We start from the raw sequence: 13250 nt of genomic DNA, 5'->3' as shown, positions 1-13250 counted from the left end.
TATATATATATGGTTATTTTGCTTAATTTAAATATGATGATTTACCTAATAATATGTTTTGATCAATCCTCATCTTAACTCGCTTGCTCTTCCAAATTCTCCTTTTAAACTACTATCACTAATTATTAGTGTTAGTTCTTAATAAAACTTTATATTGATATTATTATTAAACACCCTCACACACACATAATTTTTTTTATATAATAACATATTAATTAACTTATAAAAATATTAATCACACTCAATATAACTTTCGACCTTTGCCCTAGCAAATGCGCGAAGCCGACCCCTTCCTTCTTTCGGTCTCAGCTCGATCGTGTGGAAAAAAATATTACATCAAGACTTCGCACGTAGAGTTATGTGCGGAGTCCAATGAAATCACGCCACGTGATGATGACAAAAAAATAAAATCTGCATGGTAACACAATGAAATATTCCTCCAGTGTTATTCAAGCATTATTGATGTGTTATTGTGTTATTATAACACCAGAAATATTTTCAGAATACAAGAACACATGAATAAAATACAATAACACCTGAATAACACGGGGAATATTCCCCCGTATTATCAGGCTGATTTTTTTAACGTGATTTCATTGGACTCCGCACATAACTGTACGTGCAGAGTACTGATGTAATATCTTTCCTAACTCGCTTCTCTTCCAAATTCTCCTTCTAAACTACTATCACTAATTATTAGCGTTAATTCTTAATAAAAATTTCTATTGATATTATTATTAAACACTCTCACACACACATTTAATTTTTTTTTATATAATAACATATTAATTAACTAATAAAAATATTAATCACACTTAACTTTCGACCTTTGCCCTAGCAAACGCGCGAAGCCGACGCTTTCCTTCTTTCGGTCTCAGCTCGATCGTGTGAGCTCTCCTTCTTCCTTCGGCCCCGTCTCACCCCAGCAGAGCATAGGCGCAGAACCTCCTCCTTCCTATGCACATGACGAACGCAAGGATCGTCTCGCCGACTTCGGCTCCCCTTCTCATCTTCTTTCTTTACGCGAACAAAGCCGCAATTCCCGTCACTTCCCTTTTCTGCACGCGACGACGACACATCTTCTTCTCCTTCACCGGTCTCGATTCCAACTTCACCCACGCCGCGCGATAGCAGTGCTGGCTTCTATAACTCCAGGCAACTCATTACAAGCGACGAAGTCGACTTCTCCTTTCTTCGTTTAGAGCACGAAGTCGTTCGACACATGAATTTGGTATCTTCTCTTCTCTTCTTCTTCTTCTTCCTCTCTTATGCCGCTCTAACTTTCTCCATCTTGTTCGATTATACGAATGAGGAGACGTGCAAAGGATTGGGTAAACGATGATGTGTCTTCTCTAACCGTCTCCTATTTATTTATTATACTTTCATGATTTCAAATTCTGATTATCCATCTGCAACCTATTTGTAGATTTATAAATTAATACATACATTCCATATGTATTGCATATCTAGCACTCAAACTTCAATCTTTACCTACAAATCGCACACAATTCTAATGCATTACATATGCAACACCTAAACTTCATATTCAACTTACGAACCACGCAATTCTCATGTATACTTAAACTTCAATTTTTACATACAAATCATACAATTCTTATGTATGCAATAACTAACACCAAAACTTTATTTTTTTACATACAAAGCACATAATTCTTATGTATTACATAGACGTTATGTATCTAATACCTAAACTTCAATTTAACCTTACACACCACACAATTCTTATGTATAAAATATCTATGCCCTAAATTTCAATTTGTAGACACATTCCACAATGTTCATATGCATTACATATCTAACACCTAAACTTCAACTTTTACATACATTCCACTAATTTCTTATGCATTACACTCCTAACACCCAAACATTAATTTTTTGGATAGAAAGCGCACAATTGTTATGTATTATAGTTTTAACACATGAACTTTAATTTTAGATATCTTCCACTCAATTCTTATGTATTACATACATATTTAACACCGAAATTTCAATTTTTTTGCATACAAACCACATAATTCTTATGCATTACATATATGCCACCTAAATGTTAACTTTACATACAAATCACACAATTCTTATGCATTACATAACTAACACCTAAACTCCAACTTTTACATACATTCCACTCATTTCTTATGTATTGCATTCCTAACACCCAAACTTCAAGTTTTTCATAGAAACCACATAATTCTTATGTATTAAATATCTAACACCTAAACTTAGATTTTACATACAAACCACACCATTCTTATTTATTACATATGTAAACCCTAAACTTAAATTTTCACATACATTTCACACAATTCATATGTATTACATATCCAACACCTAAACTTCAAATTTTTCGTACATTCCACTCATTTATCATACATTACATATCTATAACCCAAACTTCAATTTTTCACAAAAAAAAAAAGAAAAAGAAAAAATAAATAAAGGAAAGCTTCGAATAAGATAGAAGTTTACCTAAGCTTAGAGTGGAAGAAAACTCGCTGGGGACACAATTTTGCTGGTAAAAAAACTCACAAGTTGGACTTTTAGTGGAGAAACCTAATCGCCATAGCTGAAAGCTATGGAACAGCGCAGGGCGCAAATGAGGCTGGGGCATGCGAGGTTCAAATTTTAGTGCATCAGCGTCGAATTTGTGTTTTAGAACTAAATGAAAATATGAAACTAAAGTGGACGCAATGGAAAAAAAAAAGATTCATGTAGCCGACCCCACGTAGTGGGATTAAGGCTTTGTTATTGTTGTTGTGGTGTCGGATTTGTGTCAGACTATTTTTGCGCCAATCTGTTAGTGTCGAAAATAATGTCTGACTGTTTGACACTGTTAAGTAAATATGTTTCGTTGACAATTTATCAATATACTAATTTCAACGTAAAATATTTGTGTCGACGAATCGACAATGTTGAAGTTGGCACAAACAGTTTGCATTGTAAGTATTCCACGAACAAGCCATTCCTAATCTTTTACGAAAAAACATATGCAAATTTGAGGATAAAATTTGCGTCAAAAAATTTCTGACGATAAATCTGTCGCTCATTAATTAATTTTCTGTAGTGATTGTACCTGTAGTTACTATCAAAATTTTATATCTGAATGTAACACCTTTATCTGGATGTTAACTCGATTTAATACATCTACATATATTTGTTTATTTATATATTATTATTATTATTTTAAATTTCAATTATTACAATCTTCCCTTATAAAATTTGACTGAAATCTGAAAAATTTAATAAGAAAGCAAACATACCTTAATTAAAGAGTTGGGAATATCTTTCTTGCATATCTGAAACTTTCTCTCAAATAACATCGTTCTTTCATATCTGAAACTTTCTCTCAAATAACATCTTTTGCTTATTAGTACTTCCATTAAAATCTTCACAAATGGAATCTCCTTATTACAAAATTTTTAGACTTCATATTCCATAATCCTTCTCGGATCTTCTATATTAGTCAAATCAGACTGCATGTCAATTGAGTCAACTATCAACCTACTTGATTAATCTGCAATATACTTTCTAAGTGAACAAATGTGGAAAACATTATCCACTCATTGCATATGAGCTACTAAAACTAAACTTGAAGCCACAATTCAAATTATCTTCACAATCTCATATGCACCTACATATCCTGGACTCAGTTTTCTTGTCTTCCCAAAACATTGCGCACCCTTCACTGGACTGACTTTGATAAAGACATACTCTTCAATTTCAAACTCTTTTGGTTTGTGCTTAGCATCATAATATTTCCTTTGCCTATCTACACCACCTTTTGTCTATCTCTAATTAGTCTAATATTTTCAGTAACATCATCAGCCAAGTTGGCTCTGATGACTTTTTTTTCACCTGCTTTAGCCTAACATAAAGGTGTCCAACACTTTCTTCCATACAAAGCTTCATATAAAGTCATTCTAATACTAACATGGTAATTTGCACATACATGACACAATTCATTTTGTAAACAAATCTACAATCGTTTTGATCTTATTATGATTCACATATATGCCATCTCCACTGATAACATGCCCAAGAAAAACCACACTTTTAAGCCAAAATTCACATTTTGAAAATTTAACATAAAGTGTGTTCTCCTTTAAAATATACAGAACATCATGCAAATGGTTTGTATGGCTGGCTTCATCCCTTTAATACATCAAAATATCATCTATAAAGATAATCACAAAAGTATCCAAAAATTGTTTGAAGATCTTATTTATTAGATCCACTCCAAATAGGATCATCGCAACTTCATAGTTCTCATATATGGTCCTGAAAGTTGTCTTCACTATATTTTCATATTTAATCCTCAATTGGTCATAACCTGACCTTAGATTAATCTTTGAGATTATAGAAACCCCTTCTATTTGATCAAACAAGTCATCAATCCTCGACAATGGATACTTCTTTTTCACAATGAGTTTTTTCACTTCTTGAATGCACATTGTGAATCTCCCACATTCTTCTTCACAAATAACATTGAAGCTCTCTAAGGTGAGGCACATTCATGATGAACCATCTATCTAGCAATTCCTGCAATTGACTTTTCAACTCTTGTAATTCCTTTACTTCCATTCTATAGAGTGACTTGAATACTGACTCAAAACCTGATAGTAGCTTAATAGGTCATTCGATCTCTCTCACAGAAGGTAACTCTGGTAAGTCATCAAGAGAAACTTTTGGATATTCTCTTATCACTGAATTATCACTCAAAGATTTTACTTCCTTAGAGGTATCTGTCACATGAGCAAAAAAATCTTGGTTTTCACAATTCAACAGTTTGAAAGCTTTCGAATAGGTAATTATCATGAATGCCAATCCCCAATCACCGCAAAATTTGACTTCTATCTCCCCATATATGTTTATTGTGACAATCTTTTTATTCTAGTCAATTGTAACAAAGTTTTTAGACAACAAATCAATGCCTAAAATTATCGCAAATTCTACTAAGGGTAACACAATCAGTTGTGCATCAAAATTCTTTCGACCAATCATTTGCTTTACCTCACACAATTGATTAATTTTCATAGAAGTGCCATTTGACATTCTAGGAGATAATATTACAGACATTAAGTTACTATTCAATTCCATAAATTTAAATAATTTCTCAGTTATAAAAGAATTTGATGCTTCTGAATCAAACAATGCTTTTATTGGTCTATTTTGAAGATATATGATACTTATCATTAAAGCCATTGCATTTAACATTTCGGCTAGACTTTTTAATGAATTTAAATTCTTACATGATATTATGAATGACATGACATGATATGAATTCAATTATGGTTAAAGATGCACTTGGTTAAAAATTTCTTAAATGTAAAATATACATGTGATAAATTTCAAAGGAGTCTTTAGCTTCCTGCTATGAAAGTGTATAAATTCCTGGGTGGACATTATGTTTTTAAACTGAATTTGATATTGATCAAGAAGACTCAGCTACCCGCGGCTTGCCAAAGCTTCTCTGAGATGGTGCAACACTGCCCTTTGTCCCAATGTAGAACAATTCTTTATCATATGTCTTGGTTCATAACACCAAAAAATGTGTTGAATCCAGAAAGACACTCAACCTTGCTAGACTGCCACACTTGTCAAATTTCTTACTTCAGTCTAGCTGCCAACGCTGCTTGATTTGGTCTTCATAGAACTTGTATTTTCTGATTTGAAGGACTGCCTGCTCTGAAAGTTCTAAAGAATCCTGTATCTCTCGCAAATCTTCCACTTGTTAGAGTCCATCCTTCTCTGGGTAGCTTGTAAATCCAGCTCAATCTCTTGACCCTCTCCACTAAAAGAGTAATACTTGATTTCAGAAGAAATCAATGGCTTCCTAATCATATCCTTCAACCCAAACAATAATCTATGACATTTCTCCTCTACTTTTGGAATCAATTGGTGTGTATACCTTGAACACATGGAGAATTCAGCTTCATATTACATAATTGACTGATTTTTCCGCGCTAGTCTGATAAATTTGTTATGCAGTTGCTTTCTAGTTGAAAGTGGTATGAACAGGTCTCTAAATGTGTTCATGAATTCATCCTACTGTATCAAGTGGCTGGATCTACCCCCAAATTGCTCCTCAAACTGTCACCACCACCATCTCTTTGCTTTTCCCTCCAAGGCAAAAGTGGCCAGTGTTATTCTTCTCTATGGAGGGCAAGACAATAAGTTTGAAATCTTTTTTACTTTCAGCAGTTAGTTCTTAGCATCCACTGAACTTTCTCAAAAAAAAAAAAGTGGTCTTATATTTTGAAATAGCTTTTAGTACTTGTCAATCTGGTCTACCTTACTAGAAACTAACATGTGTCTAAAAGTTCTTATTCATTTGAATTACTGCAGTCATCATCCCAACAAAAGTATTTTTGTTTATAGTAATCCGTGGAGGTGTGTCAATTTCTACCACATCATCCGTAACTTTGTCCCCATGATTTTCCATATTTATGAAATATCATAAGCAATATTATAAATAGATTCAATTTAATAATTCATTAATATTATATATTAATTAAATTAATTTACGTAATGACTCTTTTTTTATCAGGATTCAAACCTAATGGCTTTGATATCACTTTTATCACGACTCGGCCTGATAGCTTAGAATTAACTAAGTCACGAATTGCGGTCGGATGATATTAACATTTCATTTATTTTTCAAAAAATTTAATGACTTTTAATTTATAAAAAAACCACTAAGAAATTACAAAATACACTAAATAAAAATTTAAATCAGCCAAAAACAATAGTCTTCTAGTAAAACATTTCAACCAATGCACAACAGTATCACTACTCAGAAGTAAACATTGCAATAACTACAATGACAATACACAACATAATATCTATGAGCAGTAGTTCTTCTCCTGTAAACTAAATCCCTCATGTTAGACATACCAACTAGTGTTTCAACTGAAAGAAACAATTAACATAAACAGTAATTTTATACGACTTAGTGAGCAATTTCAATCTTAATATACATTAAATTAGTATGCGAATTCTATGTGTGACTGACCAAAAGAAATGTAATTCATTACTTAATTATATTGTAAGTTTTTTTTTTTAAATTTTACCATTCTCATTTCAATTTAAGTATTTATCATTTTTAACCTTTTTAAGAAGACATATCAGGATTACCGTCATACCCGAATATATCGTCAAAATTGTAAATGTAGGTAACCTCAAAATTTTGCACATGAAGATACACCTTTACCATTTTCATTTTCTTCTTCGTGCACGGGTGCATTGCATCTCCTTCCAGTACCATATAGTGATAATCCTGAATAACTTTAAGCTTTTACATTATATTTTATTTAAATTACTTTTTTGTAAATATTTTGAACAATCATTTTTCTTTCTTATCATTTCAATAATTCATTTAACTTACAACATGTATATAATTATAAAAATAAGTATCTGAAGCAATAATGAAAGTCTTTATTAAATAAATAACATCAATTAGTACATGTGGAAAGTAATTACTCATTTTAAACTTGCTTGTTTGTCTCTCTAACTCTCTATGTCCAATCTTATAGGTTTAAATGCTCATCAACCTTAATTGGTATTATAAATTAATATTTTATAAAATATTAATTCTAAATTAAATAAATCAGACTTTAACTTAATAAAAGCTATATTTCAAAGTGAATCACTCATAGTCCTCGAAACAAAATCTCTCTTTCTTGAATTTCTTTTCTTATCAATTTAACTTTCTATTAACATTCATTAAATAAGTAGATTTATAAAATTTAATAGATAACCTAATTAAAATCTTATACTTACTTTATTAAGCTTCAGTCGGCTACCTTAACCTGCACGCTCATGATCTCCCTCTTCTTCCTCCTCTTCTTTCAATCTCGTCTCAACCCATCACATCACTCGAGATCCTTTCTCCTTCCTCTTCCCACAAGATTTGCTCAACCAGGGTATCGTCGGGCTGACTCTTCACTTCAAACACGAAGCCGTGCCCTCACCTTCCTCATGCAACTTCGAGCACTTGTTCTGCTTCTTCTTTTTTCTACAGAACCGCACACTTCTTCCCTTAAATTTTTCTTCTTTTATGTTGGGCTCGATTCATCATAGACACTGAGTAGATCTCCTCCTCCTTCCTCCCTTTTGGCTAGGGTTTCTTCTCTTGGCTATGCAAGAGTCAAAGCCTCCCATGCACTCAAGCCGTGACGTCCTACTTTCTCTATTTTCTTCTTTTTCTTCTTCTTCCTTCCATCGATTTTTTTGTTCTGTCTCTCCTGCTCTCTCACTCTCTGTAGGCTATAAACGGAAGGACCAATAGAAGCTCCCCCTTAACTTCACTTCAATGAACCGTCTTGACGGTTAATTTAATTCGACACATCTGAATGTATTTATTTATTCATTTATCATTATTCTTATTATAATATTGAATTTCTGTTTTTACAGTTAGATATGTAAATTCATAAGAATTGTTTGGTATGTATGCAGATGCTCCAAATTAAAGTACAAGAAATACACCTCTCCTTCAATTAGGCCACAGATTAAATACTTCTGTCATGCATTCATTTGCTCTTCTTTTCACAATAAATATATCCTTTCAAAGATTTGTCATCTCTATATAGTCTTTCACATGAAACTTTTCCTTGCCTCATAACCTTGGGTATAAATCTCAAAACATCCTTTGTCCTTACTGGCTTCGAAGGACCTCTATAAACAAGATACAATTTGATATTTAAGATTCAAAGTTGCTATGAAGCCAGTCTCGTGGGTTTAAATCCATTATGTCCCTGACTGACACAATTTTCAAAAGGTTTTCTTCGATTCTTCATGTTTCTTCTCAAATACAGGAGCATAAGCAATTCCTATTTACTCTTATGACCCTATTTCAGAAAAAAAAAAATATTACAAGTAAGTTCAGGGAGTAATTCCATAAAAACAAATACACCATAGTTATGGTTGGCGTAGTAAGAATTTTTAGCACACCTATTTATTTACTAGTACAGCTATAATACTATCAGCATTCTTTTCTTTTTTGTTATATCACATATTCTCTTATATTTTCTGTTCTTCTGACATTGAAGGATTAAATTTAGATGAATTAAGAAGGCGGCACGTGCTAGAGACAATATGTGACAATAATTTCTTAATTATTTCCGCTGCAAATTTTACAGCTCACAGGCTTGCACACATGTGAGGACCTGCGTACTTGTAAATGCTTACTATGCTTTACAGCCTGTGCTTTTTAAGATATGTGTGTGGCCCAGCATCAAATATGGATCTTGTTGGTATTAAGAGAGGATATTGTTGGAATTTACCCCCTCATTTTTTAAAATTTGATTTTTTTACCTTCTCAGTCTTGCAGATATGCCCTTGCTTCAGAAGCAACAAATAAAATTATGAACAGTGCTACTAGTACTCTGAAATTAGTCTCTTTCACCAAGGAAAAGCTACTGTTGCTGTTCCAAAGCCAAATGGAGAGGAGAAAGGATTAGGGCTGAAGTTAGGCCAAGAGGTAATCTTACAACTCATGTCAAATTTTATAAAATGAGTATCATATATTTATTGTATTTAATATTAATATTTTTTAAATGAGCTAATTCAGAGGTTAATGAGTTGAGCGGGGATTGGCTTATGTTTGGTTCAGTAGCTTATCATGCTGAACTCAAGAGTCATTTATCATGCTGAGCATGATATATCTCATGAGTTGGCTTGACTCAATTATTCTTTTATTCGAGGTTGGTCAAATCGAAAGTAAATTACTTCACCACCTGAAGTTTCACAAAATTCAATCCACAAACTGAAACTTACTGAAATAAATTTCAATTTGGTTCTCAAATTTAGATTATCTTGACACTAATTAACATGATAGAGAATGAGTGCATATGTGCTTTTGATAAGCACTTTGCTTAAACCCAATAAATCTAAATTTATGTAACATTTGTTTTTAATTCTTTATGATTTATTTGGTAAAAAAAAATAGCAAAAATAGTAGAAGAGACTTTATCAGGTCAAACTCAACAAATTTTTTGTTAGGACGATTCTTAAATCTGTTGGATCTATTTTAATTTTAAAATGAGTGCAATGCAATCACTTAAATTTAGAGTCCATTTGGATTACATTTGCATTATATTTTATATTTTATTTTATTTTTGTTTTGATTTGAATCAAAACATGTTTGATATATTCTATTAAAATATGGTTAGTAAGCACCCTGATTAAATATATATATTTTGCATGTAATTGGTGGGGTGCAACCAAGGGTGGATTAAGAAATTTTTTTTTTTTTTTTACCCCAAAAGATTGACACCCCTTAAACTCACCAAACAAGTTTTACATCATTCCAATCCCACATGGTTCTACACCAAGCAAAAAGAAATGCAATCGTGGAATGAACTATATGCCCTCATTCTTTAATTTTAGTGAAATTAGCAGTGAGTCCTCTTTATTTAATCAATTAAAATATCAAAATTATATAAATATTAATTTTTTTGTTGCACACAATATTAAAATATCAAGACAAAATCAAACAAGCATGTGATCTGATGCCTACAAATCTCTCAGTGGTTTGTCCAACATGATTTTGTTTAGAAAAAAATGTTGGGGGGGGGGGAATTTAGTGTTAGATTTTTTGGTACGGGAGAAAATGTCCAATCACGGGGCCATAAATCTCTAGCTGTTGGTCCAACATGATTTTGTGTGGAAAAAAATGTTATATAAATGGTTGCAAAGACTTTTTTTTTGGGTTTAAGAACTTAGAGTGCTAGACTTTTCGGTACTGGAGAAAATGTCCAATCACCGGGCCATAAATCTCTTTTTTGTCCAACATGATTTTGTTAAAATGTGTGTAAAAAAAATATAAATGGTTGCAAAGGCTTTTTTATTTGGGTCAGAGAACTTAGAGTGTTAGACATTTCGGTACGGGAGAAAATATCCAATCACCAACCATAAATCTCTTGGTGGTTGGTCCAACATGATTTTGTGTGGGAAAAAGTTACATAAATGATGACAGAGTTTTTTTTTTTGGTCTGTGAGTATGGAGTATGAGACATTTCGGTAAGAAAGGAAATGCTACCGGATCTCATTTGCGCAAAAAGTTTTATTTTGTTATATGGATTCAAGGCGAGCAGAGTAGCAGGTTTGTGCGCACTGTTCCTCATGAGAGCCAATTAAAAAAAAGTTGTTTTCTGAAGCCTATCAGTGTCCAGGCTTTCAGATTTGTCCCTTTGGTCTACATGATTGTGCTTATTGGTAGATATGCAATATTATTGAGTGTGGGCTTTGTTTGCCGCATGATTAGGTGCACAAATAGAGCATTATTAGGGTTGTTTATTTATTATAATGCTATCTTTTAAGTCTCTCCAATCGATGTGTTATAAAAAAATGAAATTTAAATAATTTATTTCTTCTGATGAGATTGAATAAATATATTTTTTTTAAAGATTTATAGTGAGTGATCATTTTAAGATATGTGTGTGGCCCAGCATCAAAGATGGATCTTGTTGGTATTTAGAGAGATATTGTTGGAATTTACCCCCTCATTGCTTAAAATTTGATTTCTTTACCTTGTCAGTCTTGCAGATATGCCCTTGCTTCAGAAGCATAAATTGTGAACAGTGCTACTAGTACTTTGAAATTAGTCTCATTCGCCAAGGAAAAGCTACTTTTGCTGTTCCAAAGCTAAATGGAGAGGAGAAAGGATTAGGGCTGAAGTTAGGCCAAATGGTAATCTTGAAACTCATGTCAAATTTTATAAAATGAATACCACACATGCAAGGCTATGGGTGTAAATGAGTGGTTGAGGTATAGCCCCCTCCCTCGACCTGTGCTTGAGCTCAACTCTACAAATTTGAGTCAGCTCGCTATCTTGATCATTTATAATGACGGAGCATATAATATATCCATATATTTATTGTAATAAAATGACAAAAATAATGAGAAATCACTGTAAATATCAATTTTTTTTTTTTAATATTTGTTATAACCTCCACTTAAATTTAATTGTATTTAATATTAATATTTTTTAAATGAGCTAATTCAGAGGTTAATGAGCTGAGTGAGGATTGGCTTATGTTTGGTTCAGTAGCTTATGATGCCGAACTCACGAGTCATATCTCATGAGTTGGCTTGACTCAATTACACTGTTATTCTGGCTTGAACAAATAGAAAGTAAATTACTTCACCACTTGAAGTTTCACAAAATTCAATCCACAAACTGAAACTTACTGAAATAAATTACAATTTGGTTCTCAAATTTAGATTATCTTGACACTAATTAACATGATAGAGAATGAGTGCTTGTATGCTTTTGATAAGCACATTTCTTAAACCCAATAATACCCAAATTTATGTAACATGGGTGGATTAATTTTTTTATTTTTTATTTCCCACAAGATTGACAACCCTTAATCTCACCAAACAAGTTTAGCATCATTCCAACCCCACATGGTTCTACACCAAAGCAAAAGGAAATGCAATCGTGGAATGAACTATATGCCCTCATTCTTTAATTTTAGTGAAATTAGCAGTGGGCCCTCTTTATTTAATCAATAAGAATATAAAATATATATAAATATTAATTTTATTTTTTGTTGCACACTATAATAAAATATTAAGACAAAATCAAACAAACATGTGATCAGATACCTATAAATCTCTCGGTGGTTAGTCCAACATGATTTTGTGTGGAAAAAAAATGTTATATAAATGGTTGCCAAGTCTTTTTTTTTTTTTGGGGCCAGTGAACTTGAAGTATGAGACCTTTCAGTACGGGAGAAAATGTCCAATCACCAGTCCATATATCTCTTCCTAATTGGTCCAACATGATTTTGTGGACAAAGAGTTTTTTTTTTCTTTTTTTGAGACATTTCGGTACCAAAGGAAATGGCCAATCACCGGATCTCATTCGTGCAAAAAAAAGTTGTATTTTGTTATATGGATTCAAGCCGAGGGGAGTAGCGGGTTTGTGCACACTGTTCCACATGAGATCCAATTAAAAACAAGTTGTTTTCTGAAGCCTATCAGTGTCCAGGCTTTCAGATTTGTCCCTTTGGTCCACATGATTGTGCTTATTGGTAGACATACAATATTATTGAGCGTGCAGGGCTTTGTTTGCAGCATGATTAGGTGCACAAATAGAGCATTGTTAGGGTTGTTTATTTATCATAATGATCTCTTTCAAGTCTCTCCAACCAATGTGTTATAAAAAAATGAAATTTAAATAATTTTTTTCTTCTAATGAGATTGAATATATATATATATATATATAT

The 13250-nt window shown here is 32.5% G+C and overlaps 1 long non-coding RNA gene across 1 annotated transcript; it reads left to right on the top strand.

Annotated features, from left to right (window-relative positions):
* Positions 1-766: 766 nt before the first annotated feature.
* LOC110027570 lies at positions 767-11921 on the top strand. The gene is made up of 3 exons (XR_002294354.1): positions 767-1231; positions 9339-9496; positions 11555-11921. It is a non-coding gene; the product is annotated as an uncharacterized LOC110027570 (long non-coding RNA).
* Positions 11922-13250: the final 1329 nt, after the last annotated feature.

This window comes from Phalaenopsis equestris, unplaced genomic scaffold, assembly GCF_001263595.1.
Source record: "Phalaenopsis equestris unplaced genomic scaffold, ASM126359v1 Scaffold000428, whole genome shotgun sequence".
NCBI classification, from domain to species: Eukaryota; Viridiplantae; Streptophyta; class Magnoliopsida; order Asparagales; family Orchidaceae; genus Phalaenopsis; species Phalaenopsis equestris.
The sequence above is the reverse complement of the archived record's forward strand: the minus strand, read 5'-3'. Positions and strand labels throughout refer to the sequence as shown.